Below are 26,247 nucleotides of genomic sequence, written 5' to 3'. Positions count from 1 at the left end.
TGTGCCCGCCGGCCTTGGGGCGGCTCGGCTGCTCCCGCTGCCCAAGATGCTTTTACCCCCACCCCCCTTGCCTCATGAGCTCTCATCTTCCCTTAGATGAATGCAGTCACTCCACAGTCTTTACTGAATGCCTGCTCAGTTGCCGGAGGCTCGGTTCTCATGTGGTTCCAGATGTGACCCAGACAGACCATGGTGGAGCTGTTAGCGAGCCTTTCTTCCAGAGAGAGAAGCGCCAGGGAACACAGAGGCAAGCAGTCCGGCGTGTCAGGGGTGCTGGATGCTGTAGGAGGGCTGGAAGGGTTTATCATCTGAGCTGGGATGGCCGGAGAAGCACCCTGAGGACAGCGTTGGGGAAAGCCTTGCAGGAGGTGAGGGAGTGAGCCCTGTGCATGTCTGTGGGAACAGTGTCCCAGGCAGAGAAGGGGGAGTAGGAAGGCCTCCGTGGAGAGAGCTGGGCTGACTCGTTCCAGGAACGACGAGGCCAGAGTGAGGGAGAAGGAGGAGATAGCAGATGGGGTCTTAGGGACCTGGGGTGGTGGCCACTGGGGGATTTTGAAGTGAAGAGTGAGGTGACCTGACTTGGGTTTTATGGGATCACTTCAGCTTCTCTGTTGAGAACAGTGAGGGTGGAAGCAGGGAGATCAATTAGTAGGCTACTGGAATATTCCAAGACATGATGCTGCCGGCTTGGATCAGGATGGTAGGGGTGGAAGTGATGAACACAGACCAGGTTCTGGGTACATGTTGAAGAAAAAGCTGATGGGATGTGCTGACAGATTGGATGTGGGTGAGGCCGATGAGTGAAAGAAGGTCCCCAGCCTTCTGGCTCATGTTGGATGCGGCTCCCTCCGGCGGCCCCTGACACCTGCAGACAAGGTCCAGCCCATTATCTGTTCTCTATGTATCTTCTTCGTGGCAGTCAGCCCCATCGCAATGGAGACATCTTGTTTAATGTTTGTCTCCCCCGTGAGAATCATGGTGCCAAGAGGGACCGTGTGTGTCTCAGGGCCACGTGCCTTGTAGACCCCTAGGAAGTATTCCTCAGCCAGCAGAGTGACGAGGAACTGAATGTAGATGCTCAAGGTTCTATTTCCTGATGAGGACTCAAAATTGCCATGTTCTGTTTCCCTGGTTTTGAGTGGTCTGTGTGTTTTAGAAAGCAGGCCAGGGGCTGGAAGACTGAGATTCTATTGTGAGAATTCCAGAAGTTAACCTGATTTCAACTGCATCAAAAAAAGTCACTCTTGAGGTGCAAGTGGGTCAGAGGATCACCTCTTGGGAGAGGTAGCATTTTCTGGAAGGCTTAGCTAGGCCTTTCCAGCTCACTGATGGTATCTTCCTGGCTCTGCCCAGAGAGCAGGGCTGAACTTTTGATCTGAAATATTCTGATGGTGGGGATTGGTGCTTTCCCTCCCCAGAGAAGACATGTCAGTTTAGAATGAAAATATTCTGGTGAGGACAAATTGGCAGCCAAACGTGCTCATCGGGAAAGTCAAATAAATCATGGATTTTCTGGGTTTTTTGTCCCCTCACCCCATTTTTCCCATAAGGAACAAATCAAATTTTGGCAAATATTTGTGAAAAACAGTGGTCTGAGATCTAGAATACTAATTTTTTTTCTTTTAATGGTTAAGTTTTTTTTTAAGATTTAATGTTTAAGTAATCTCTACACACAGCATGGGGCTGGAAATCACAATTTTTTTTTAAAGATTTTATTTATTTATTTGACAGATAGCCAGTGAGAGAGGGAACACAAGCAGGGGGAGTGGGAGAGGAAGAAGCAGGCTTCCAGAGGAAGAGCCTGATGTGGGGCTCGATCCCACAAGGGAGGGATCAGGCCCTGAGCCGAAGGCAGACGCTTAAGGACTGAGCCACCCAGGCGCCCCTGGAAATCACAATCCTGTCAAGAGTCACATGCTCTCCTGACTGAGCCAACCTGGCCCTCCTTAAGGATTAACTTTTTAAATGACAAAAGTAAATACATTTCTCCCACTCAGCCTAATTTGAATATACTGTGCATACAGTGTTTTTTGTGTTTTTTAATGGCCGAATTGTATTCCACAGTGTGGTTGTACTTTACGTGATGATTCTTCTGTTTGTCATTTGGGTGGCTATGATTTTGCTATTAAGATCGGGCTGTGATGAACATATTTTTGCATGTGTGTTTGAGTTTTCCAGTGAGATGGATTTCAGGGTAAGAGCTTCTGCAAAATGATCCTCAAGAGTGATTATGTCAGTTTCTGTTTTGACCTATGGTAAATAAGATGCTAATCACAGAGTATTTCTCAGTCTCTTAAATTTTTTGTCAACATGCGGGGGTGGGGGGGAAGATAATGCCTGTTTTAAATTTATATATATATATATATATATATATATATATATGTTTCTGTTTTATATTTAAATCTAAATATATATTATATATACATATTTATTTTGTATATGTGTTTAAATTTATATATATAAATATATATTTATACATATACAAATATATATTTTAAAGAGTTACTTCTTCACGAGTGAACACAGGAAGAGCCAGAGGGAGAGGGAGAGAGACAATCTCAAGCAGATTCCACACTGAGCACAGAACCTGACTGGGGCTGGATCCCACAATCCCGAGATCATGACCTGAGTCAAAATCAAGAGTCAGATGCTTAACCGATTGAGCCACCCAAGTGCCCCTTAAATTTATATTTTTATAATCAGTAGTAAGACTGAGCATTTTTAGTTGGTCACTGTCAGTGATACTTTTTTCACATGAGCCTTCTCTCCTTATCATTTTCCTACTGGGTTGTTGTCTTTTTGTTTGGGTATTTATATTTTTATTATTGATTTGTAAGAACTTTTTATATGTAGGATAGTAGTCCTTTGCCTCTGTATTTGTTGCAGTATTTTCTCTCAAACTGTTGCCTTTCAGTTTAGCTTGTACCATACATTTCATGATACATTTCATTCTGAATCTTTATGGTGCCAAATCTCACAGTCTAACTTTATGGCTTGTGGCTTTGGATAATGCTTTAAAAGACCATTTTCAATCACTACATTTTCTTTTAGCACTTTTATGGTTTGGGCTCCTACTGCTTAGACCATTCATCTATTTTTATTATTCTGTATGTTATAAGGTAGCAGTTTTGGTCCCTACAACATCTAGTGATGGTCTATATCCCCCATGGATTTGAAACATCACTTAGATACTAAATTGTTATATATATTTTAACACAGCCATGTGTCTGTCTTCTTCACTTCCAGTTGGAATTTGTTTTTTTCATTTTGATGCATGAACATTTTGACTTGCAAAGTTACTTAGTTGTGAATTGATTGAGAGCTCCCACAGCTTGCTTCTCAGAATAAGAATAGGTTTGTACTAGGGAATAACACCCTTTTCTTAGTTCATTTGAGCAGCTATACTGCAGGAAGGAAGAAAAGAAAGGGACACTGACCAAAGGTATGTGTGTAAGTCTGTGAAAGCAATAGCTTTTCAGGAAGCCTGTGGTGTAGACTTCAACATACATGTCATTGGCCAGAACTAAGCATGTGGCCCTACCTCTAGGTGCAGGAACGTGTGAGAGGGGAGAATTTCTCACAGGGCAGATTGATACCTTGAACAAAATTGGGGTCCTCTTAGTAAGGAAGAAGGGGTAGGTGGATATTGAAAGGGGAATTTGGAGGGTCAGCTACATCTCTCTTGGCTCTTTTTTTTTTTTTCCTTTATAATTTCCCTAGGTCGGGGTGCCTGGGTGGTTCAGTCGGATTGAATGGCTTAATCTCAGGGTTTGAGTTCAAGCCCCACGTTGGTCTCCATGCTGGGTGTGTAGCCTATTAAAAAAAAAGAGAGAAAAGAAAAAGAAAAAAATTACCTCAAGTATTCTTAAGAGACAGAGGTGAAAGGGAAGAAAGCAAATGGAGGTGGGAGGGCAGGGGAGAAAAGGAGATAATTTGTAAAATGAAATGCTCAGGTCTTATTATACAGTTTGATGAGCATTTTAAGAAATGTATACAGTTGACTCTTGAACAACATGGGTTTGAATTGCATGGGTCCACTTATATGCAGATTTTTTGATAAATATAGTACAGTACTGTAAACATATTTTCTTTATGGTTTTCACAATATTTTCTTTAGTGTAGTTTGTTGAAGGAATACAATATATAATACATCTAACATACAAAATATATGTGAATGGACTGTTTATGTTATCAGTAAGGCTTCTGGTCAACAGTAGGCAATTAGTAGTGAAGTTTTGGGGGAGTTGAAAGTTAAATGAAAATTTCTGACTGCACAGGTGTCAGCACCCTTAACCCCTGTGTTGTTCAAGTGTCAACTGTATATCTGTGCCCCACCACCAAAACCAAATATGAACTGTATATGAAACTCCAGAAGTTTCCTTTGTATCTCTTTCTAGTTAGGCTCTTTACCTCCACTGGTCATTTTCTGATTTCAGAATCTGTGGTAGATTAGATTTGCCTTATCTTGTAGGTCGTGTAAATGGAATTGAATGGTATGTATTCTTTTGTCTTCTTCCACTCAGTGTGTTCTTTGAGATTTATCCATGTTGTGTTCACTTATCAAAGATAAACAAAGCCAGATCCTAGTTTAAGTGGTGAGGACAGATTTTAATCAGCAATAACTCCTGCAATCAGGAAAAGAGTCCAGCATGAATTCAACTCAAACTCAGTTTGTACAGAGGGCATTTTAAAGAGAGAATGAGGGAGTAAGGCCAGGTATGAATAAAGTCAGAGAAGTAAAAGATTACAAAAAGTGAGAAAGGCGTTGTTCCATGTGAAACCACCTGCATTTACTCACTGGGAGACAGGAGCCAGACTTTTCAGTGTTGGCTGAGCAAACAGTAGATGCCTTGAGTTTTCTCAGTCATGGACTAAGGGGGACTGGCGTTGTCCTAGGGCTGGGGTCTTGAGCTGTTAGAAACTATGTTAGTGTTTGGCCCAGTCTGCATATGATAAGCCAAGGTTGAGGCCTTGTCGAGAAGGGGGTTCAGAGGAATCTGGCTAGAGTTTGGTCAAGGAGAGAGTCTTTGTCAGTGTAAAATAGTTTGTTCCTTTGTATGTAGTGTGCCTATACCACAATTTGTTCATCTGTTCAACTGATGATTAGACATTTTGTTGTTTCCAATAATTTGGTCATTATGAATAGGCTATAATAAACATTCTTATAGAAGTCTTAGATTTCTCTCAAAATTGCTTCATGGGATTGCTTAGTCACAGGGTGGGGATATATTGAACTGCTAGACTAATTTCCAAAGTGGTTTATCAGTTTACACTTCCCACCAGCAATATAGTAACACCCCAGTTGCTCAGCATCCTCGTTGACATTCTGTGCTGTCAGTGAGGGTGAGATAGCATCTCATTATGGTTTCACATTACATTTCCCTGGTGACAAATGATCTTAGGCACCTTTTTGTGTGTTTATTGGGCATTCGTACATCTTTTGTGAACTGTCAGTTCAAGTCTTTTGCCCATTTTTGCTGTTCCTGTTGTTTTTGGTTTTGACTTATTGGAATTTATGATATATTCTGAATAGGAATTCTTTGTCACGTAGATGTATTGTAAATATACATGTATAAGAAAATGAAAATTTAAAATATTTACAGTAGCATCAAAAAATGTAAAGTGGGGGTGCCTGGGTGGCACAGCGGTTAAGCGTCTGCCTTCGGCTCGGGGCGTGATCCCGGCGTCTGGGATCGAGCCCCACATCAGGCTCCTCCGCTATGAGCCTGCTTCTTCCTCTCCCACTCCCCCTGCTTGTGTTCCCTCTCTCGCTAGCTGTCTCTGTCTCTGTCGAATAAATAAATAAAATCTTTAAAAAAAAATGTAAAGTTTTTGGGGTGACTGGGTGGCTCAGTCGATGAATCATGTGACTTTTGATCTCAGCTCAGGTCTTGAACTCAGGGTTGTGAGTTCAAGGCCTGCATTGGTCTCCATGCTGGGTGTGGAACCTACTTAGAAAACGAAAACAACAGCAGAAAACCAAACTGGCTAGGAATAAGTCTCAAGAAAGACATGAAACACCTTTACACAGAAAAAATAAAACATTGTTGGGAAGAATTCAAGAAGACTGAAATAAATGGGAGATATGCTTTGTTTATGCATCGGAAGATTTGCTGTCATCAGGATTTCTGTTCTCCACCACTTGATTCATGCAAACAATGCAATCCCAGTCAAACTTGTAGCCATCTTTTTTAGAAGAAATGACCAGATTGATTCTAAAATGTATATGGAAAGGCAAAGGGTCTGGAATAGCCAAAATAGTCTTCAAAAGAACACAGTTGAAGAATGCTTATTCCTGCTGAATTTTAAGACTTATAGCAAAGCCACAGTAATCAAAGTCTTCGGCATAAAGATAGATCAATGAACAGAATAGAGAGTCCAAAAATAGGCCAAACACAAGTACTGTTGATTGATTTTTGCCCAGAGTGTCAAGTCAGTTCAGTGAGGGAAAGGAAGTCTTTTTAATGAATTATTCTGTTTGAACTGGATATTCAGGTGGAAAGAAAATGGAGCTTGACCCGTACCTTGTTCTGACACACACACATTAATTTGGAGTGGATCCTAAACCTAAATATAAAAGCTGAACCAGGGGGCGCCTGGGTGGCTCAGTCACTTGAGTCCAACTCTTGATTTTGGCTCAGGTCATGATCTCAGGGTCATGAGATCAAGCCCCGTGTCGAATCAAGCCCTGTGTCAGCCTCCACGCTCAGTGAGGAGTCTGCTTGAGATTCTTTACTTTTGGCCCTTCCCCTGTGCACACTCTCTCTATCAAATAAATCTTGAAAAACAGAAAAGCTAGAACCATAAAACTTTTGTATGAAAACATGGGAGAGTATCTTGATGACCTTGGGGTAGGCAAATGTTTTGTATACAGAACATAAAAAGCACTAATTACAAAGGAAAAATAGATACACTAAGAACATGAGCAGGCAAGACAGGCTGGGAGAAAATATTCAGAATACATGTTCTTAAGTGTTTTATTTTTTCCAGAAGTATGTTAGCATTATTCAGTTCCATGGTATCCTATTATTCTATTCTGTATTAACTGTTTTTTTTTTTTATTGTTTGTTTGTTTAAGTCAGGTATGAGACATTGTACCGCGGAACTTTCTGATTGACTTCTCCTTATTTCACCCTCTTGTGAATGTTGGTTCATTTTCCATTAACGTCTTGCCCACTATTCAGGGACTCCTTACAACAGAGAGAGTAGATTTTATATCCTGTTAATCCTTGTGAAGTAATTGGCTGTTAGATGAAGCCAGAAGGCAATCCCAGTAGCTTCCATTGGGAGGAAACGTTAGCCTATGAGTCTTAGTTAATTGAGGCACAGCGTTGTTTTTTCTTTTCAATATTTTATTTATTTATTTATTTGAGAGAGACAGAGAGACAGAAAGACAGAGTGGGCGGGAAGGAGAGAGGGAGAGGGACAAGCAGAGTCTGCACTGAGCTTGGAGCCTGAACACTGAGATCATGACCTGAGCTGAAATCAAGAGTCGGACACTCAATTGACTGAGCCATCCAGGCGCCCGTTTTGTTTTTTTTCTTAATTTTTTTTATTATGTTATGTTAGTCACCATACAGTACATCCCTGATTTCTGATGTAAAGTTCGATGATTCATTAGTTGCGTATAACACCCAGTGCACCATGCTATACGTGCCCTCCTTACTACCCATCACCAGTCTATCCCATTCCCCCACCCCCTCCCCTCTGAAGCCCTCAGTTTGTTTCTCATAGTCCATAGTCTCTCATGCTTGATTCCCCCTTCTGATTACCCCTCTTTTTTTATCCCTTTCTTCCCCTACCGATCTTCCTAGTTCTTCTATTCCATAGATGAGAGAAATCATGATAATTGTCTTTCTCTGCTTGACTTATTTCACTTAGCATTATCTCCTCCAGTGCCGTCCATGTTGCAGCAAATGTTGAGAACTCGTTCTTTCTGATAGCTGAGTAATATTCCATTGTATATATGGACCACAACTTCTTAATCCAGTCATCTGTTGAAGGACATCTCGGTTCCTTCCATGATTTAGCTATTGTGGACAATGTTGCTGTGAACATTGGGGTGCATATGGCCCTTCTCTTCACTACTTCTGTATCTTTGTGGTAAATACCCAGTAGTGCAATGGCTGGGTCATAGGGTAGCTCAATTTTTAACTTTCTAAGGGACCTCCACACTGTTTTCCAGAGTGGCTGTACCAACTTGCATTCCCACCAGCAATGTAGGAGGGATCCCCTTTCTCCACATCCTCTCCAGCAATTGTTGTTTCTTGCCTTGTCAATTTTTGCTATTCTAACTGGCATAAGGTGGTATCTTAGTGTGGTTTTGATTTGAATTTCCCTGATGGCTAATGATTTTGAACATTTTTTCATGTGTCTGTTAGCCATTTGTATGTCATCATTGGAAAAGTGTCTGTTCATATCTTCTGCCCATTTTGTGATTTGTTTATTTGTTTCTCGCGTATTGAGTTTGAGAAGTTCTTTGTAGATCTTGGATACCAGTCTTTTATCTGTAGCGCCATTTGCAAATATATTCTCCCATTCCGTGGGCTGCCTCTTAGTTTTTTTGACTGTTTCCTTGGCTGTGCAGAAGCTTTTTATCTTGATGAAGCCCCACAAGTTCATTTTATCTTTTGTTTCTCTTGTCTTCCGAGGTGTGTCATGAAAAAGGTTGCTTTGGCCGATGTCGTAGAGGTTGCTGCCTATGTTCTCCTCTAGGATTTTGATGGATTCCTGTCTCACATCGAGGTCTTTCATCCATTTGGAGTTTATCTTTGTGTATGGTGTGAGAGAGTGGTCAAGTTTCATTCTTTTGCATGTAGCTGTCCAATTTTCCCAGCACCATTTATTGAAGAGACTGTCTTTTTTCCACCGGATGTTTTAAACAGGCCAATTAATTATGAAGAGATTGAGTCAGTGATAAACTCTGACAAAACTCTTTGTTTTTGTTTTGTATTTTCCTTAGGTGATTAACACTTTAGGCCTTGCGGATCCGCTGAGGAAAGCAACGGCGCTCACAAGAAGGAAAACAGACTCAAAGTCTGTGTAGGTACAAAGTTTATTGCCCTTAAGACTTTGCTTCCTGCCTTCCATTTATAACCAAGAACGAAACCAACAAGAAATAGAAACCAAACACTGAGACTAGTCCATGCAAAAGAACAACGATAAAAATGAGAGGTAGAGCAATATCTTACAGGCCAGTATGCAGCCTGCAGTTAACATTCCAAACTTGAAAACCGATGCGAAGAGTATCGGATTGATTTTTGCAATTGCATAAATATACATCGTAGGTACGTATATATGTACGTACCCTGCGTATAAATACACACATCCACACAGACACCGTTTGCGCAACTGAAGTGTTGGGGGAGGGATGGAAGTCCAAGTGGGTAAGTAGGTTTGAAAAGCAATAGAATGAAGTTTCCTGCAAGGTTGCACAGCTTGAGGAAACAGCCTTGACCTCTGTCTGTAAAGCGGTGCCTTCCACATAGGCTGCTTCCGAGGGTTGTACGTGTTCCTGTTTGTCCAGCATGCGGAGTAATGCCTGGCACTGGAGTCAGCACTCAGCACTGTTGATTAGAAGTGAAATGAAGCAGCCCCAGCCTCGACCCTCACTGGCTGGGAGAGCGGGGAGGGCCCCTTCCCATTCCCTCAGACGAAGAACTGCCCGCTGGAGGGCATGTCACACCTCTCCTGGCAAGTTCCCAGTGTTGCAGGTGACACTCCTGCCGATAGGGCAAAGTCAGTCAGTGCTTCTTGAATGAACAGGTGGCTGGACCAGATCCGCGTTTCCCACGGGAGGAATGTGAGGTGACTTTAGGTGGCACCCCGGTAGATGTGTTACATTTTCAAAGGTATTGATTACAGGGTGTGTTAGAAGAAAATATTAGGTAGCACGTCACACCTGGGTGCTAAAAGAAGTGAGTTGATCTAAAGGACTGTTGAGGGGCCCCTGTGTGGCTCAGTGGGTTGAGCATCTGCCTTTGGCTTGGGTCATGATCTCGGGGTCCTGGGATTGAGCTGCATGTCGGGTTCCCCGCACGCTTCTCCCTTTTCCTCTCCCTCTGCCACTCCCCCTGCTTGTGCTGTCGTTCTTGCTTGTTCTCAGTCTCTCAAATAAATAAATAAAATATTTAAAAAATGTAAAATAAAGGAATATTAAATGGAGCAGGTGCATGGTGAATGTCATGAAAATTTCAGGACAATCGTGGATTGAATGAACACTGTTAAAAGGTCTTTCTAAATCTGATATTTTTCATTCTTGGCATTTTATTTCAATATCTATTTATTTATTTAACTTTTTGAGAGAGAGAGAGAGAGAGAGAACACGTGTGAGCAGTGGTGGGGAGGGCAGGGGAGAGAGAAAGATCCCAAGCAGGCTCCACGCCCATTGCAGAGCCAGACATGGGCCTCAATCTCAAGAGTCTGAGATCACAATCTGAGCCACAACCAGGGGTCGGCTGCCCAACAGACTGTGCCACCCAGGCACCCCTGATTTCTTCCTGGTGTGTCCTGCAGTCACTGGAGCATCGTGTTAGAGTTGTCATTACGTGTGCACATGGACGTGCTCAGTCTTCCTCGTGGAGTGGTTGGACCGCTGCACTCACAGCCCCTGGCTGCTTCAGTCCACGTACCATCTAGGGGCCATTTGAAGAAGGGGCACAAATTCTAATTGCTGTTCGAGAACCATCCATCGATACCTTCTGATCAGACCAAGAAAGACTCAGTAACACAGCCTACACCTGGAGGGTCAGGAGCTTGGAAAGAAATCTCAGAGCCGATGATGGCGATCTCTTCAGAAGCGCAGCCTCGCCAGTGTGCTTGGCTGCACGAAGGTCAATGCTGTGTGGAAACTCCCAGATATCCTGAAAGGGAAGACCTAACCAACCCATGTCACTCATCTTTTTCCTTTCATTCTGTTCAAATAAGTCTAAAAGGGCTTTTTCATAAACACAAAATTAGAATTCTAAGCAATAAGAAAAACACTGACTAACTGGCAGTGTTTCTTCTTTTTTCTGTCTTACAATTGATGGTGTCTTAGAATGAAATACGGCATATGGTTAGTGTAGAAACATTCTAAAACAAAGAGAAGTTAAAACACACACATACACATACACACCCATGCACCCCAGAAATCTCTGATGTTTCTCCTGTTTCTCTGCTGTTCTTCAGCCTCCCTGCCTGCCTTCTGCTACTGGAACATTCCAAGGCGCTTCCTGCCCCAGAGCATTTCTATCTGTTGTGTGTCCTGTCTGGAATGCCTTTTGCACAGCTCTCTCCGATTCTGTGGGGCTCCACGTGGCCTTCCCTTTTCAGGGAGGCCTCCCTTTTACCTTCTCTAGTGCAGGTCCTTCCATCCCCCATGCTGTTGTCCTTCATCTGGCATAAGCTCTTATGTCTCTTTGTGTCTGCTCTTCCCGGGCTCCCCACGGTATCCCCAATGCCTGGCACTTAGCAGACACTGGACAGGTATTGCTTGAACTGGATCCATAGTGTTAAACTGAGGGCGAATGCAGCAGCTGCTCCTTGTCATCCAGGAGAGGGCAGTAGGAAGTACAGGGAGGAGCTCCTAGAGGAAGGCAGCTTGGTCAGCTTTTCAGCAGGTAGAGCCTCTGAGTGGTGGAGCGAGTGCCTTCTTTGTGGGGCGTGCTCAGGGAGTGGCTTGGTGTTGTTGAAGGGTTCTGGCACCGGATGTCAGGGTTGGCCAGTCATTTGGAATGTTCCTTCCAACCAGACATCCATGTTTGAGGACTGTTCTCATCACTGGTCTGTGGTTCTTGCTTCAACTGCAGATGTGGCTTTTACCACTAGATGGCACTAGATGATGCCTTTGAGGACAGTGCTCCTCAAAGCACCAACAGAGAGCAATTGTCTCTGTTTTAATTATTGAAGTAATCCATCTATACAATGTTATATCAGTTTCAGGTGTGCAGCATAGTGATTTGACAAGTCTGTATACATTACACAGCGCTCACCACGATTAAGTATAGTCACTATATGTCACACAGTAGGGCATTGTTACAATTTTATTTGACCATATTCCAGACATTGTACTTTTCATCTTTGTGAGTTATTTATATAAGTGGAAGATTGTAACTCTTAATCCCCTTCACCAATTTCGCCCCCCCCCCTTTACCTCTGGCAACCATCAGTTTGCTTTCTTTCTTGAAGAGTTTGTTTTGTTTTGTTTGTTTGGAGAACAGATTTTTCATGACACTTATACCCAGAACACATACTTCGACCAAAGCTTCCTGAAACAGTCTTTAACTCTTACAGTATGTAGTCCATACTGATTTTTTCTAGTTTACTCTAGTTGACTGTATTTTCTAAGACGGTGATTTGCAAACTATTACATTGATTTTATGACATGGATGGGTCACAATTCATTGTTTGAAAAGCACCATTTTAGACAACTGAGCCTGTTCACCCTTGTAAAACTCTATAGGTCAGCTTTCCTTGACAATCTGGGCTTGCAGGTAATTGTGTCCCTTAGTGCGTACTTTGTGTGTTTCTGTGTTGAGTTGCTGCCTTGAGTAGCCGAAGGTATGTGCTTCCTTATGGGTGTCTGTGGATGTGGGAACATGGACGTGGGAGACTGGGGGGGGACATGTTTGTACAGGATTTGCACCGACTGTAGTCAAGAGAGCAGTAAGCCTTGTCAGTGGATATAAAGAGAAAATAGAATATCTATCTGCTTCTGGGAGCTCAGAACCCAGCTGGGTGACATCATACACACACACACACCCACACCCACACCCTACACCTTTCAGCTTACTCCTCAAGCAAGTGGAAATGAGCTGATGCGCTCAGGATATCATTTAGGATGTTTCAGGGTGTAAATAACAGAAAACCAACTCCATTTGGTTTATTTATTACTTTTTTTAAAATGTAAATTCAATTAGCCAACTTACAGTACATCCATAGATTCAGATGTAGTGTTCAGTAGTTTGTCAGTTTTGTGTAACACCCAGTGCTCATCATATCACGTGCCCTCCTTAATGCCCATCACCGAATTATGTCACCCCCACACCCACCTCCCCTCCGGCAACCCTCAGTTTGTTTGCTAGAGTTAAGAGTCTCCTATGGTTTTTCTCCATCTCTGATGACTTCCCAGTCTGTTTTCCCTCCCTTCCCCTAGGTCCTCTGGCCTGTTTCTTATATTCCACATATGAGTGAAACCATATGATAATTGACTTTGTCTTACTGACTGGTTAGTGTACTTCGCTCAGCATAATACCCTCCAGTTCTATCCACGTGGATGTAAATGGTAAATTTTCATCCTTTCTGTTGGCTGGGTAATATTCCACATGGTATAGATGTGGTATAGATGGTAATACCACATCTTTTTCCATTCATCTATCGATGGCCATCTTGGCTCTTTCCACAGTTTGGCTGTTGTGGACATTGCTGATGTGAACATTGGGGTGCACGTGCCCCTTCGGGTCACTACATTTGTATCTTTGGGGTAAATACCTAGTAGTACAATTGCTGGGTTGTAGGGTAGCTCTTTTTTTTTTTTTAAGATTTTATTTATTTGTCAGAGAGAGAGAGCACAAGCAGGGGGAATGGGAGGCAGAGGGAGAAGGTGGCTTCCCGCTGAGCAAGGAGCCCGACGCGGGACGTGATCCCAGGAGTCTGGGATCGTGACCCGAGCCAAAGGCAGATGCTCAACTGACTGAGCCACCCAGGCATCCCAAGGTAGCTCTATCTTTAACTTCTTGAGGAACCTCCATACTGTTTTCCAGAGTGGCTGCACCAGTTTGCCTTCCCACCAACAGTGTAAAAGTGTTCACCTTTATCCTCATCCTTGCCAACATTTGTTTCCTGTCTTGTGAATTTTAGCCATTCTTACTGGTATGAAGTTTTATCTCATTGTGGTTTTGATTTGTATTTCCCTGATGCCAAATGATATGGAGCAGGTTTTCATGTGTCTGTTGGTCATTTGTGTGTCTTCTTTGGAGAAATATCTGTACATGTCTTCTGCCCGTTTCTGGATCATTTTTTGAGTTTTGAGTTTGATAAGTTCTTTATAGATCTTGGATACTAGCCCTTTATCTGATAAGACATTTGCAAATATCTTTTCCCGTTCTGTGGGTTGCCTTTTAGTTTTGTTGACTGATTCCTTTGCTGTGTGGAAGCTTTTTATCTTGATGAAGTCCCAATAGTTCATTTTTGCTTTTGCTTGCCTTGCCTTTGGAGCTGTGTCTAGCAAGAAGTTGCTGCGGCTGAGGTGGAAGAGCTTGCTGCCTATGTTCTCTAGGATTTTGTGGGATTCCTGTCTCACATTAAGGTCTTTCATCCATTTTGAGTTTATCTTTGTGTATGGTGTGAGAGAGTGGTCAAGTTTCATTCTTTTTCATGTAGCTGTCCAATTTTCCCAGCACCATTTATTGAAGAGGCTCTCCTTTTTCCATTGGATTTCTTTCCTGCTTTGTCGAGGATCAGTTGACCATAGAGTTGAGGGTCCATGTCTGGGTTCTCTGTTCTGTTCCATTGATCCATGTGTCTGTTTTTGTGCCAGTACCATGCTGTCTTGATGGTTACAGCTTTGTAATGGAGCTTGAAGTCTGACATTGTGATGCCCCCAGCTTTGGTTTTCTTTTTCAACATTCCTTTGGCTCTTTGGGGTCTTTTCTGGTTCCATACAAATCTTAGGATTATTTGTTACAGCTTTGTGAAAAAGTTGATGGTTTTTTCATAGGGATTGCATTGAATGTATAGATTACTCTGTGTAGCATAGACATTTTAACAATATTCTTCCAATCCATGAGCATGGAACATTTTTCCGTTTCTTTGTGTCTTCCTCAATTTCTTTCATAAGTGTTCTGTAGATTTTGGAGTACAGATCCTTGACCTCTCTGGTTAGGTATATTCTTAGGTATCTTATGGGTTTTGGTGCAATTGTAAATGGGATCGATTCCTTCATTTCTCTTTCTTCTGTCTCATTGTCAGTGTATAGAAATGCAACTGATTTCTGTGCGGTGATTTTATATCCTGCCGTGTTGCTGAATTCTTGTATGAGTTCTAGCTATTTTGGGGTGGAGTCGTTTGGGTTTTCCACATAAAGTATTGTGTCATCTGCAAAGAGTGATTGTTTGACTTCTTTGCCCATTTGGAGGCCTTTTATTTCTTTTTGTTGTCTGATTGCTGAGGCTAGGACTTCTATTTGAACAGCTGTGGTGAGAGTGGGCATCCCTGTCGTGTTCCTGACCTTAGGGGAAAAGCTCTCAGTTTTTCCCCATGGAGAGTGATACTCGCTGTGGGCTTTTCGTAGATGTCTTTTATGTTACTGAGGTATGTTCCCTCTACCCCAACACTGTGGAGAATTTTAATCAAGAAAGGATGATGCATTTCGTCCAGTGCTTTTTCTGCATCAGTTGAGAGGACCGTATGCATCTTGTCCTTTCTTTTATTAATGTGATGTATCATGTTGATTTGATTTGCGAATGTTGAGCCACCCTTGCAGCACAGGAATAAATCCCACTTGGTCATGGTGAATACTTCTTTTAACGTACTGTTGTATCCTACGGGATAGTATGTTGGTGAGAATTTTTAAACCCATGGGGTCTTTGTCTGGTTTTGGGATCAAGGTAATGCTGGCCTTATAGAACAAGTTTGGAAGTTTCCCTTCCATTTCTATTTTTTGAAACAGCCTCAGAAGAATAGGTATGAGTTTTTCTTTAAATGTTTGGTAGAATTCCCTTGGGAAACCATCTGGCCCTGGACTCTTGTGTGTTGGGAGATTTCTATCACTGCTTCTATTGCCTTGCTGGTTATGGGTCTGTTCAGATTTTCTGTTTCTTCCTGATTTAGTTTTGGTAGTTTGTAAGTTTCCAGGAACGCATCCGTTTCTTCCAGATTGCCTCATTTGTTGTCATATAGCTGCTCATAATATGTTCTTAAGATTGTTTGTATTTCCTTGGTGTTGGTTGTGATCTCTCCTCTTTCATTCATGATATTATTATTTTGGGTCCTTTCCCCTTTCTTTTGGATAAGTCTGGCTAGAGGTTCATCAGTCTTATTAATAATTTCAAAGAATCAGCTCTAGGTTCATTGATCTGTTCTACTGTTCTTCTGGTTTCGATTTCATTGATTTCTGCTCTGCTTTTTATAATGTCCGTTCTCCTGCTTGGTCTAGGCTTTATTTGCTGTCCTTTCTCTAGCTTCTTTAGGTGTAAGGTTAGCTTGTGTATTTGATACTTTTCTAATTTTTTTTTGAGAAAGGCTTGTATTGCTATGTACTTTCCTCTTAGGACTGCTTTTGCTGTATCTCAAAGGTTTTGAGTAGCTGCGTTTTCATTTGCATTCGGTAAGAATTTTTTTAATTCTTTTTTTTTTTTTAAGATTTTATTTATTTATTTGACAGAGAGAGAGACAGCCAGCGAGAGAGGGAACACACGCAGGGGGAGTGGGAGAGGAAGAAGCAGGCTCTCAGAGAAGCAGGGAGCCCAATGTGGGGCTTGATCCCAGGACCCTGGAATCATGCCCTGAGCCGAAGGCAGACAGTTAACGACTGAGTCACCCAGTTGCCTCGAATTTTTTAAAATTCTTCTTTAATTTCCTGGTTGACCCATTCATTCTTTAGTAGGATGCTCTTTAGCTTCTGAGTGTTGGTGTTCCTTCTAAATTTCCTCTTGTGCTTGAGTTCCAGTTTCAAAGCATTGTGGTCTGAAAATATGCAGGGAATAATCCCAGTCTTTTGGTATTGGTTGGGACCTGATTTGTGACCCAGTGTGATCTGTTTTCGAGAATGTTCCATGTGCACTGGAGAAGAATGTGTGTTCTTTTGCTTTAGGATGGAATGCTCTGTATATATCCATGAAGTCCATCTGGTACAGCGTGTCATTCAGAGCCCTTGTTTCCTTGTTGATCATCTGCTTAGATGATCTGTCCATTGCTGTGAGTGGGGTGTTGAAGTCCCCTATGATTATTGTATTATCATCAATGTGTTTCTTTAATTTGGTTTTCAATTGACTTATATAATTGGCTGCTCCCATGTTAGGAGCATAAATATTTATAATTGTTAGATCTTCTTATTGGGTGGACCCTTTAAGTATGATATAACATCCCTCTTCCTGCCTTACTATAGTCTTTGGTTTAAAATCTAATTTGTCTGATGTGAGGATTGGTACCCCAGCTTTCTTTTGAAGTCCATTAGCATCATAAATGGATCTGTACCCTCCTCACTTTCAATCTGGAGGTGTCGGAGTCTCTTGTAGATAGCATATGAATGGGTCTTGCTTTTTTATCCAATCTGATACCCTGTGTCTTTTGATTGGAGCATTTAGCCCATTTACATTCAGAGTAACTATTGAGAGATATGAATTTAGTGCCTTTGTAGTACCTGTAGAGTCCCAGTTTCTGTAGATCGTTTCTGTTTCTTTCTGGTTTACATTACTTTTGGGCTCAGTCTTCGCTTAGAGGATCCCTTTTAATATTTCTTGCAGGGCTGGTTTAGTGGTCATGTGTTCTTTCAGTTTCTGTTTGTCCAGGAAGCCCTTTATTCCTCCTTCCATTCTGAATGACAGCCTTGCTGGATAAAGTATTCTTGGCTGTATGTTTTTCTCATTTAGTACCCTGAATATATCATGCCAGCCCTTTCTGGCTTCCCAGGGCTCTGTGGATAGGTCTGCTGCCAGCCTAGTGTTGCTACCCTTTTAGGTTAGGAACCTCTTGTCTCGAGATGCTTTTAGGATTTTCTCTTTATGTCTGAAATCCGCAAGCTTCGCTCTTGTATGTTGGAGTGTTGATCTCTTTTTATTGATTTTGAGGGGGGTCCTCTCTATATCTTGGACTTGTATGCCTGTATCCATCCTGGGATAGGGAAATGCTCAGCTATGATTTGCTCAAATATACCTTCTGTCTCCCCTCTCTCTCTTTCTTTGTTCTCGGGGACCCCAGTAATCGTTTTGCATTATGGTATTGCTGATTTCTTGAAGCCTCCCTTCATGGTCCATTAATTGTTTTTCTCTCTTTCCCTCGGCTTCCTTCCTTTCCATCAACTTGTCTTCTATGTCACTTACTCTCTCTTCTGCCTCACTTACCCTAGGTGTTAGAGCATCCAATTTAGACTGCATCTCAGTTAAAGCATTTTAAATTTCAGCCCGATTAGATTTTATTTCTGCACTAAGATTCTCTAGTCTCTTTTATGCTTTTTTCAAGCCCAGCTAGTAACTTTATAATAGTTATCCGGAATTCCAGCTCTGATATTTTACTTATATCCATATCAATTAGATCTGTGGCAGAGAGTATTGCCTCTGGTTCTTTCTTTTGTTGTGAATTCCTCCTTCTAGTTATTTTGCTCACAGAAGAATGGATGAACAGGAGAGCAAAATCAAAAATATTAACCACGACCCAAGCAAAATCCACACTAGACAAATCCAAAGAGGTCAGAAACCAAAAAAGAAAAAAAAAAAGGGTAGGGGAGAAGAGAGAATATAATCTCCCAGGTGTTCAAAACAGGTGATCCACTTGGTCTTGGGTATATTTTAGTCTGTTTGTTAAAAGACACTAAATCCCAATAATGTAAAATCACCAATGTGTGTGTGTATGTATATATACATATACAGAAACATAAAATTGAATAAAGTGAAAAGAAGCCAAAAAGGAAGAATATATCTAATGTAAATGTAAAAAAATGAAAGTTAAAAAAAGACTTAAAAGCAAAGAGTTGATAATATACGAAACTAGTTGAAAAGGAAAAAAGAAAAGAAAAATTTTAAACTGAAAGATCAACAAATCACGAGAAAACCTTTGAATTTTATTTACTGTTTTCCCCTAGTGCTTGCTTCTAAACTTGGTGTTCACCTGTTTTTCCACATGGTTTTCTGGGGGAGGGGCCCACTGTGCTGATTCTCAGGTGTCTTTGCCTGGGGGGAGTTGTACCCTCCATTTCCAGGGGGCCAGGCTCAGTGTAAACTGCCTCTAGTTGGTCTGTATGGCTTTTGTTCCCTGAAGGCTTTCTGGGCCTCTTTAGAGGATGAAAACAAAAGTGGTCATGCCCTGATCTCCAGTCCCTGTGCTGAAAGATCATGGTTCCCTCTCTTCAGTAAACCCTCAGGGATAAGGGGTCTTCACTTTTGTGTATACCAAACTCTGCAGTCTCCTGCAGTGCATGCCTGCACTGATCCTCCCAGGAGAAGGCGGAGGGTCGCGGCTTTTCTGTCCTTTGCAGGGCCCCCACATGATAGCTGTTGCCTGACCAAGCTGCGGTTTGAGGTTTATGGCAATCCCCCTCCTCTGCTCCCCGACCCTAACAGATTTCCCGGCTCCAGTGCCTGGGAACTCTGCTGGCTCAGGTACCCCTGTTTTTCCTGTGACCCTAGGGATCCTGAGACCACACTGCCCCACCTGGGATTCTGCCCCACCTCGCCACCTGAGCACCTTTCAGGCAGGGACGTCTCTCACTTGGAGCAGATTTCTAAAGGTCTGATTTTGCACTCTGGGGTTATGTCACTTTCCTGTGGACGGCTCACACAGGCTCCCTCTCCCCGCAGATGATCTTCCCATATGTCCCCACAGATTCATTTCTCCGCACCTTCTACTTTGCAAAAAGTGGTCACATTTCTCTTTGTAGAATTCCAGCAATTCTTTCTGTACATCTCAGATTGAATTCATACGTGTCCGGAAAGACGTAATAGTTATCTAGCTAAATTACAGGGACCAGATGAATTGAGGTCCCCTGCTGTTCCATCATCTTGCCTCCCTCCCTCTATGTATTACTTTTTAAAAAATATTTATTTATTTTAGAGAGTGAGCAGGGGGATGGGCAAAGGGAGGGAGAATCCTGAAGCAGACTCCCTGCTGAGCACAGAGTCCGACACGGGGCTCAATCCCAGGACCCTGAGATCATGATGTGAGCCTAAACCCAAGGTAGCCACTGAATTGACGGAGCCACCCAGGTACACCTCCATTTGGTTGAAATGTTAAACACAGGGGTGCATGGGTGGCTCAGTCAGTTAAGCGGCTACCTTGGGCTCAGGTCATGATCTCAGGGTCCTGAGATCGAGCCCCCCATCAGGGTCCCTGCTCAGTGGGAAGTCTGCTTCTCCCTCTCCCTCTGCTACTTCCCCTGTTTGTGTTCTCTCAGTTATTCTCTCTCTCTCTCAAATAAATAAATAAAACCTTAAAAAATAAATAAATGGTAAACATATATATTAATTCACAAGATAACTGATGAGGGGCAGAGCAGACTCCAGGCCCACAGTGACTTGGCATGGCCTTAGCGTTCCAGGCTCCTTCCCCTACGTCTTGTTGTCCTAAGGCTAGTTCCACTCAGGTTTGACAGAAGACCTTCAGGGATATTTGGACTTCAGCTCCCCGGCTTAGAACACCAAAACTTTGCTTCCTTGTAGCGTAGACCAGGGAGAGTTTAGGCTACCATAGCATTTTCCGGTTGTATAGACCAGAGAGTACAGGCTACTCTAGCATTTTCTAGGTTGTAGCAGTTGTGTTTATTTGTTCCTGGTTTTCCCACTATGACCTGCTTAAGGGATGTGGAAGGACTGGTACCTAATACAGAGCCGGGGGAAATACTTAGGTAGTCATTCATAAGTTTCACAAAACAATCCTGGATCTCCTTTCCTATGGACACAGAACTTCTGGTTGAGCAGAGTTGTCTGATTGGCTCTGGCCAGTGAGTTTGCTGAGGGAATAGGTGGTGGCAGGTCTTCTAGGTGAGGTATGAGGTGAGGTTATGTGCTCTCTAGGGTCCTGGAAAAAGAGTTAGCCGCATGAGTAAAGAGAGGAAAGAAATGGCCACTGTGGGGAGGTTGAGGGGCCGTGTATGTGAGCACCAAGAGGGATGGCCGAGTCTGTTGACATTGGTAAGGGAGCACCAAACGTGCCTCTGTTGGCCTTTTGAGGTAGATGATTTTCCTCCTCGACCTGGGTCCTGAGAACTGGGCCAGAACCTAATGACCTCTATTTATCTGCCTCCTTTCCTCTGTTCCAGGTTTGCAGTAAGCCTTGGCTACTGGCATGACCCTTACATCCAGCATATTGTAAGAGTGTCTAAGGAGAGGAGGTCCTCCGAAATTAACAGAGGCAAGTGACCCCCTCCCTCCCAACGTCCCCTCATCAGCCCAGAGGCCTGACGTTTTAGGAATTCATGCTTAAAAAGAGAGAGTTCCAGTGTTCACTCTCTCCAGGCATATGAATGTGCTCCTATCCCAACATCCTCATGAACACAGTGTATTATGAACCTTTTCATTGTGGTTAATCTGATATGGGAACATGTTATCTTACAGTAATTTTGTTTTATAATCCTCTGATTTTGGGGGTGAAGTTGAAAATCATTTTTGTATGTTTAAGAGCCATTTATATGATCTTTCACTGTGAATTGTCTGTTCAAGGAAGGAATTACTTTTTTGGCTTTATTAAAGCAGTAATAACACTGTTAGGCTCTGCAAGTCCTTTCTATCAAGACACAGAAAGGATTTGAGGTGGGAGGGTGACTCAGTCTCAGCCAGACTGAGAAATTAACCAAGTGACCACAGTCCTTGTGTGTGCCAGGAATCCTGGCCCTAAAGATGGAGCCTATGGGTAGATTGTATAAGAAATGCAAAGAACGTTTAACGTGGTGGTCCCTGAGAAAAAGGACGTGGATCTTACTTGGAGCTCAGGATGAACCCAGGCATTAGGAAGATGGGGCCAGGCCTGGCTCAGAGGCCTGAAGCCTCCCTCCTGGGCTCCTGAGGAAGCTTTCTGTACCACTGCTGCAGAGGCAGGGACCCACCTCGGGGCCTTGGGAGCTGGGTGCCCGAGGCAGCATGTCAGCCAGCCTGCCTCTTCCTCTGCCTGGGCTGGCATCTCCAGACTGGGGCCCACTAGGAGAGTGCTTCCCAAACAGCGTGTGGTGAGCATTTTTAAAGTTTTTTCCCAATAATCAGCCTGTTGTGGATGATACTCTATAACATACAATAAAAATGATTTCCTCGAAAAATAAGAAGCCAGAGACACGTAAAATACAAGCTCAAATTGTGTAGTAGCAGAATCAATAGGACTGCAGTAAGTTTCTAAATGCTACTCCAATTTTGTTCTTAAAATAGTTAAGCGCAAGGCTTTAGAACACAGATTTTATCTTCCTTTCCCCTCTTTTATTTCCCATCCCCTTTACTCCAGCTCCCCACTCCGGAGCTAAACAAGTCCGTTTATTGGGCAACGTTTACTCCTGGCTTCCCCTCCCACCGGTGCTCTGTGAGGCCTTTTTATAAACATAGAGGCTCTTACCCACACAGAATGGAGATGAAGGGAACACGGTAAGAAATACTTTTTTTTTTTTTTGACATTTATCTGCCCCATTTCCTGACCCCAAAATATTATTTTTGTCATGATCTCGCAATTCTGAGTATTAGTCGAGTCCTAAGTAGCTTTACCTAGCTATGAAAAAGCGCGTTTCCAAAAGGAACATTTAGATCTGACATTTTGATGTAAAACACTTGTCTTTCCCATGTAAAATAATGGGACATTTTATTTTAATTTTTAAAGATTTTATTTCTTTATTGGAAAGAGAGACCATGAGCAGGAGGGGCAGAGGCAGAGGGAGAAGCAGGCTCCCAGCTGAGCAGGGAGCCCGATGCAGGGCTTGATCCCAGGACCCTGAGATCCTGACCTGAGCCAAAGGCAGACGCTTAACCAACAGCCACCCGGGTGCCCCAAGGGGCAATTTATTTGTAAGATCGTTAATTCCATTAAATCATTAAATAGATTGTACTTACTTTGATTGTAGCAGCTTTGAATTAAATTTAAAAAAGGAAGAGAATGTGAAAGTCACTCTTTCTCCCATGAAGTCCACAATAACCCGCTGACCCGGAGGAAGAGCAGAAGTGTCCTGATTTGCTTTTCTCCTGGCGTGTGCTCTGCAGGGATGATATCCCACCTCACTGAGCAATAGCTTGTCTCTGTCTCTCTCTCAGGACATTTCGCTCACGTCCATGGCGTGAGTCCGCTTATAAAGGCATTTCTACGGAAGACAGAATGTCATTGTCAAATTCTAAATCTTGGGACTGGGGTGGATACCACCTCTGGAGATTAAAGGTAAATGAAAATTCTGCCTCTTCTTTCCCAAATTGTTTCACCTGTGAAGGTGCCCGCCTGGTTCAGAAATGTTAAAATATATTCAGAGGGAATGCATTGACGGTCTGTCTCGCGCCCCCGTCCCCAGATGCTTGCGCCTGCTGCCCCCGTCAGCCACATACTTAGTGTCCCCAGAGCTCTGGTGAAGGATGGGTGCCTTTCATCTCATCCTTTGCTGTTACAAACAGGGCTTAGGATAAAAATCCTAGTAGACATTTCCTCTGCATGGGTGGAAGAACCCTGCCCGTGGAATTATGAGAGCCAGAGCCCCTGCATCTGCCATATTGGCAATAACGAAGATTTTATTGTCATCCTGCTAGTGTCTTTGGTACAGGCTGGAGGTGCACACGGCTGGGTGATTGTGCGATGACACAAAGGCCTTTTGCAGCTATTCCCTGATTTGGTCCCTCACCTGCTCTGTTAGGGAGCAAGAACAGGTGTAACTGCGCTCACTCACAGGAAAGGAGACGAGTCTGGTTAGTGGCAGAAGTGGGACCAAATGGGCTGCAGCTCCTCCAAATCCAGGTTCCTTCCCTGTTCTCTACACAGAGCCTGTGCTTGTTCAGGGGGGTCTCTGCGGTCTGTTGGGCTGTGGTGCGTCTGTACCTCAGTGACCATGGTGTGGTGGAAGGAACGGGAGCAGAAGGCAGTGACAGAACGTGTGCAGTGTGAGTGGAAGGCATTGGAGAAATGCCTCCTCTCGGCCCGACACCGTTTCGACTTGGTCCCGACATTTGGATTCTCCCCGCTGTCATGTAGGTGGGTTAATAATGAACAAATCTGACATTTTTATTCCTGGGAACAAGGTACATTGAGACTTAGGTACCCCTTCCAAGAAAAAGGTTCTCTCTCAGGAGTGAGGAAGGCGAACAGCACAGGGTCAGTAAGATATTGTGGAGGTGTTTTGTTTTGTTTGATAATTATATTGGTCCAAAGGGTTTTTTTAAATATATATGTTTCTTAAATAATAAAAAATAAACAATGCTTCTTTGCTTCTTGGAGCCTGGGCCTGTCGGGCCAAATTTAGCCCACTCAGCTATCGTCGTAAATAAAGTTTTATTGCAACACAGCCACTCCCATTTAGCTGCATCTTCTCCATGGCTGCTTTACCAGCATGACAGCAGAGTTGAGTAGTTCCAAGAGAGGCTGTCTGGCCTGCAAAGACTAAAATACTTTCTGGCCATTTACAGTAAATTTGCTAATCCCTGTATTGAGAGGTATGTGCTTGTAGAACGGGGCAGGGAAAATTTTGGCTGCCAGTCTCGTTGTCTCATGCACCTTCCCCCGGGGATGTTCCCCCAGCTGCACCAGCAGAGGCAGCGGGTCACAGGCTTTTTGCTGCCACCATCGTGGGAGCTCGTTCTGTTTGATCTCAGGGGCCCAAGACTTTGGGCAGTTGAAGGCTCCCCACTTCGGGCACCGGGCACCAGGAGGGCCCAGGAAAGCCAGTACCATCACAGAAACAGAATAAAGGGGCAGTGAACCCCTTTAAGGGACCTCAGCTGATCGGTGTCTCCCGACTTCTGTTTTCACACAACCCAAGGATCAAGGACGCAGAGGGTGGGTCTCACCTCGGGCAGCCTGTGCTGCGGTTGGCCCTGCGGGATCCTCTTCCAGTCCAAGGGCTGTGCTTCCTCACGGCGGTCCCCAGCTGCCATCCAGGAGCCGGTCCTGTCTTCGGTGTCTTTCTTGCCTCCTGTGACTCGCCAGCTTTCATTGAGTGGCGTGTCAGACAGACTCAGGGAATCCCAGAGTCGAAAGTGGAAACATGTGCTGCAGCCATTTTGCTCCTTTTCGAAAGCCCAGAAAAAAGCTGTCTGTTCCTTAGAGGCTCGAGGTGTGCCTTTTGGTAGCTTTCCCTCCCCAGTGACCCCTTAGTCAGTTCTTCTGAGGGTCAAGTAGCTGATGCATGGGGAGCGCTTTTTTTTTTTTTTTTAAAGATTTGACTTTTATTGGGGGGGGGGAGGGGCAGAGGCAGAGGAAGAATCTTAAGCAGACTCCCCTCTAAGCACAGAGCCCAATACTGCGCTGGATCCCAGGACCCTGAGATCGTGGTCTGAACCGAAATCATCATTGGCCGCTCACCCGACTGAGCCAGCCAGGCGCCCCAAGGGGAAGCTCTTTATACTAAAGTCAGAAGTCCTACAGAAGATGTGGGAGTATATGCTGTCCTTCATCTGCTTTTAATTGTTCTCATTGTCTTTGGGAATTTTAGACTCTCCTTACCCTTTCCTGTCGTGGGAGTAATGTTCTGGAAGGGTGCTGTGGAGTTTCCTAGCAGAAGTTAGTTCTCGTCTGCCCTAAGCCTTTCCTCCCAGTAGCCTCAGCTAGCTCGTCCATCGCCGCGCTCTGCAGACGGGCAGGCATGTGTGGCAGCTCTGAGAGTGAACGGTTGAGGTGGGTGAGCCTGTCTCTTCTGATACATCACGAAGCGGTCCTTTACTCTCTCCTCCTGTGTCCCTCTGTCACCCTCCCTCTCCCCCAAACCAGACCCTCTGATTTTTCCACTAGGTTGGGGGGTAGCTGGACCTATGGTCCTAACACTTAACCCATAGGGATCACCTCCTACTAGAAAATGCTTGCTTGTGATTTCTGACCCCATCATGCCAACCCCTAAGACAGCGACCCTCCCCCATCCCTGCTTCCCATCGCTCCTGACTGTCTACATAGGTGAGTTAATATACATACTACATACTACCGTCTACATACACGGTGCTCTTCCCTGCGCAGTTGTTCACATCAGAAACAGGGGTATCATCCTGACCCCCGCTTTTCCTTTGGCCCAGCCTGCACCGGCGACACCACCACCTGATTCTGGACACCGGCATCTGTGTTTCTCTTTGTCTTTCCCCTTTGACCAACTGGTTCTGTATTTCTGGAATAGAAGTAAGGTGGACACGAGGGTGTTAAAAGCATGCATGGCGGGGGGGATGCCGAACAGTCAGCAGGTTGTGGAGCGCCTTGTTTCTTGCCAGGCCTCAGGGGTGTGAGGAGCTGTTGCAGGTTCATGCAGTGTGTGGTTGAAACAGGCCAGAAAGGGGTGTCCTTGCAGTTGGTGAGCTGAGGAGAGAATGCGTTCGAGAATCCTCCTCAGGGCTGAGTGAGTGAGTGCACATGACAGAGATGGAGAGAATGTGCTAGGAGCCCAGAGGGTGACCAGGCTGGGGAGGCAGG

At 43.9% G+C, this 26,247-nt stretch overlaps 1 protein-coding gene across 7 annotated transcripts in view; it reads left to right on the top strand.

The window, feature by feature from the left end:
- Positions 1 to 26,247, top strand: part of LOC125280946 (thyroid receptor-interacting protein 11-like) — a 51,500-nt gene that overhangs the window by 11,407 nt on the left and 13,846 nt on the right. For 3 of the 7 annotated variants that reach the window (XM_057307543.1, XM_057307544.1, XM_057307540.1), the window contains exon 1: positions 22,289 to 23,034. The exons of 2 other annotated variants lie outside the window; for them this stretch is intronic. The gene's annotated coding sequence lies outside the window, so the exon portion shown is untranslated. Of the gene's footprint in view, positions 1 to 22,119; positions 22,257 to 22,288; positions 23,035 to 23,622; positions 23,833 to 26,247 lie in introns of those variants that run through there. 2 more of the 7 variants (XM_057307541.1, XM_057307542.1) reach the window with 2 other exon arrangements.

This window comes from Ursus arctos, unplaced genomic scaffold, assembly GCF_023065955.2.
Source record: "Ursus arctos isolate Adak ecotype North America unplaced genomic scaffold, UrsArc2.0 scaffold_50, whole genome shotgun sequence".
Lineage (NCBI taxonomy): Eukaryota > Metazoa > Chordata > Mammalia > Carnivora > Ursidae > Ursus > Ursus arctos.
This window is presented reverse-complemented; position numbering and strand designations above follow the sequence as displayed.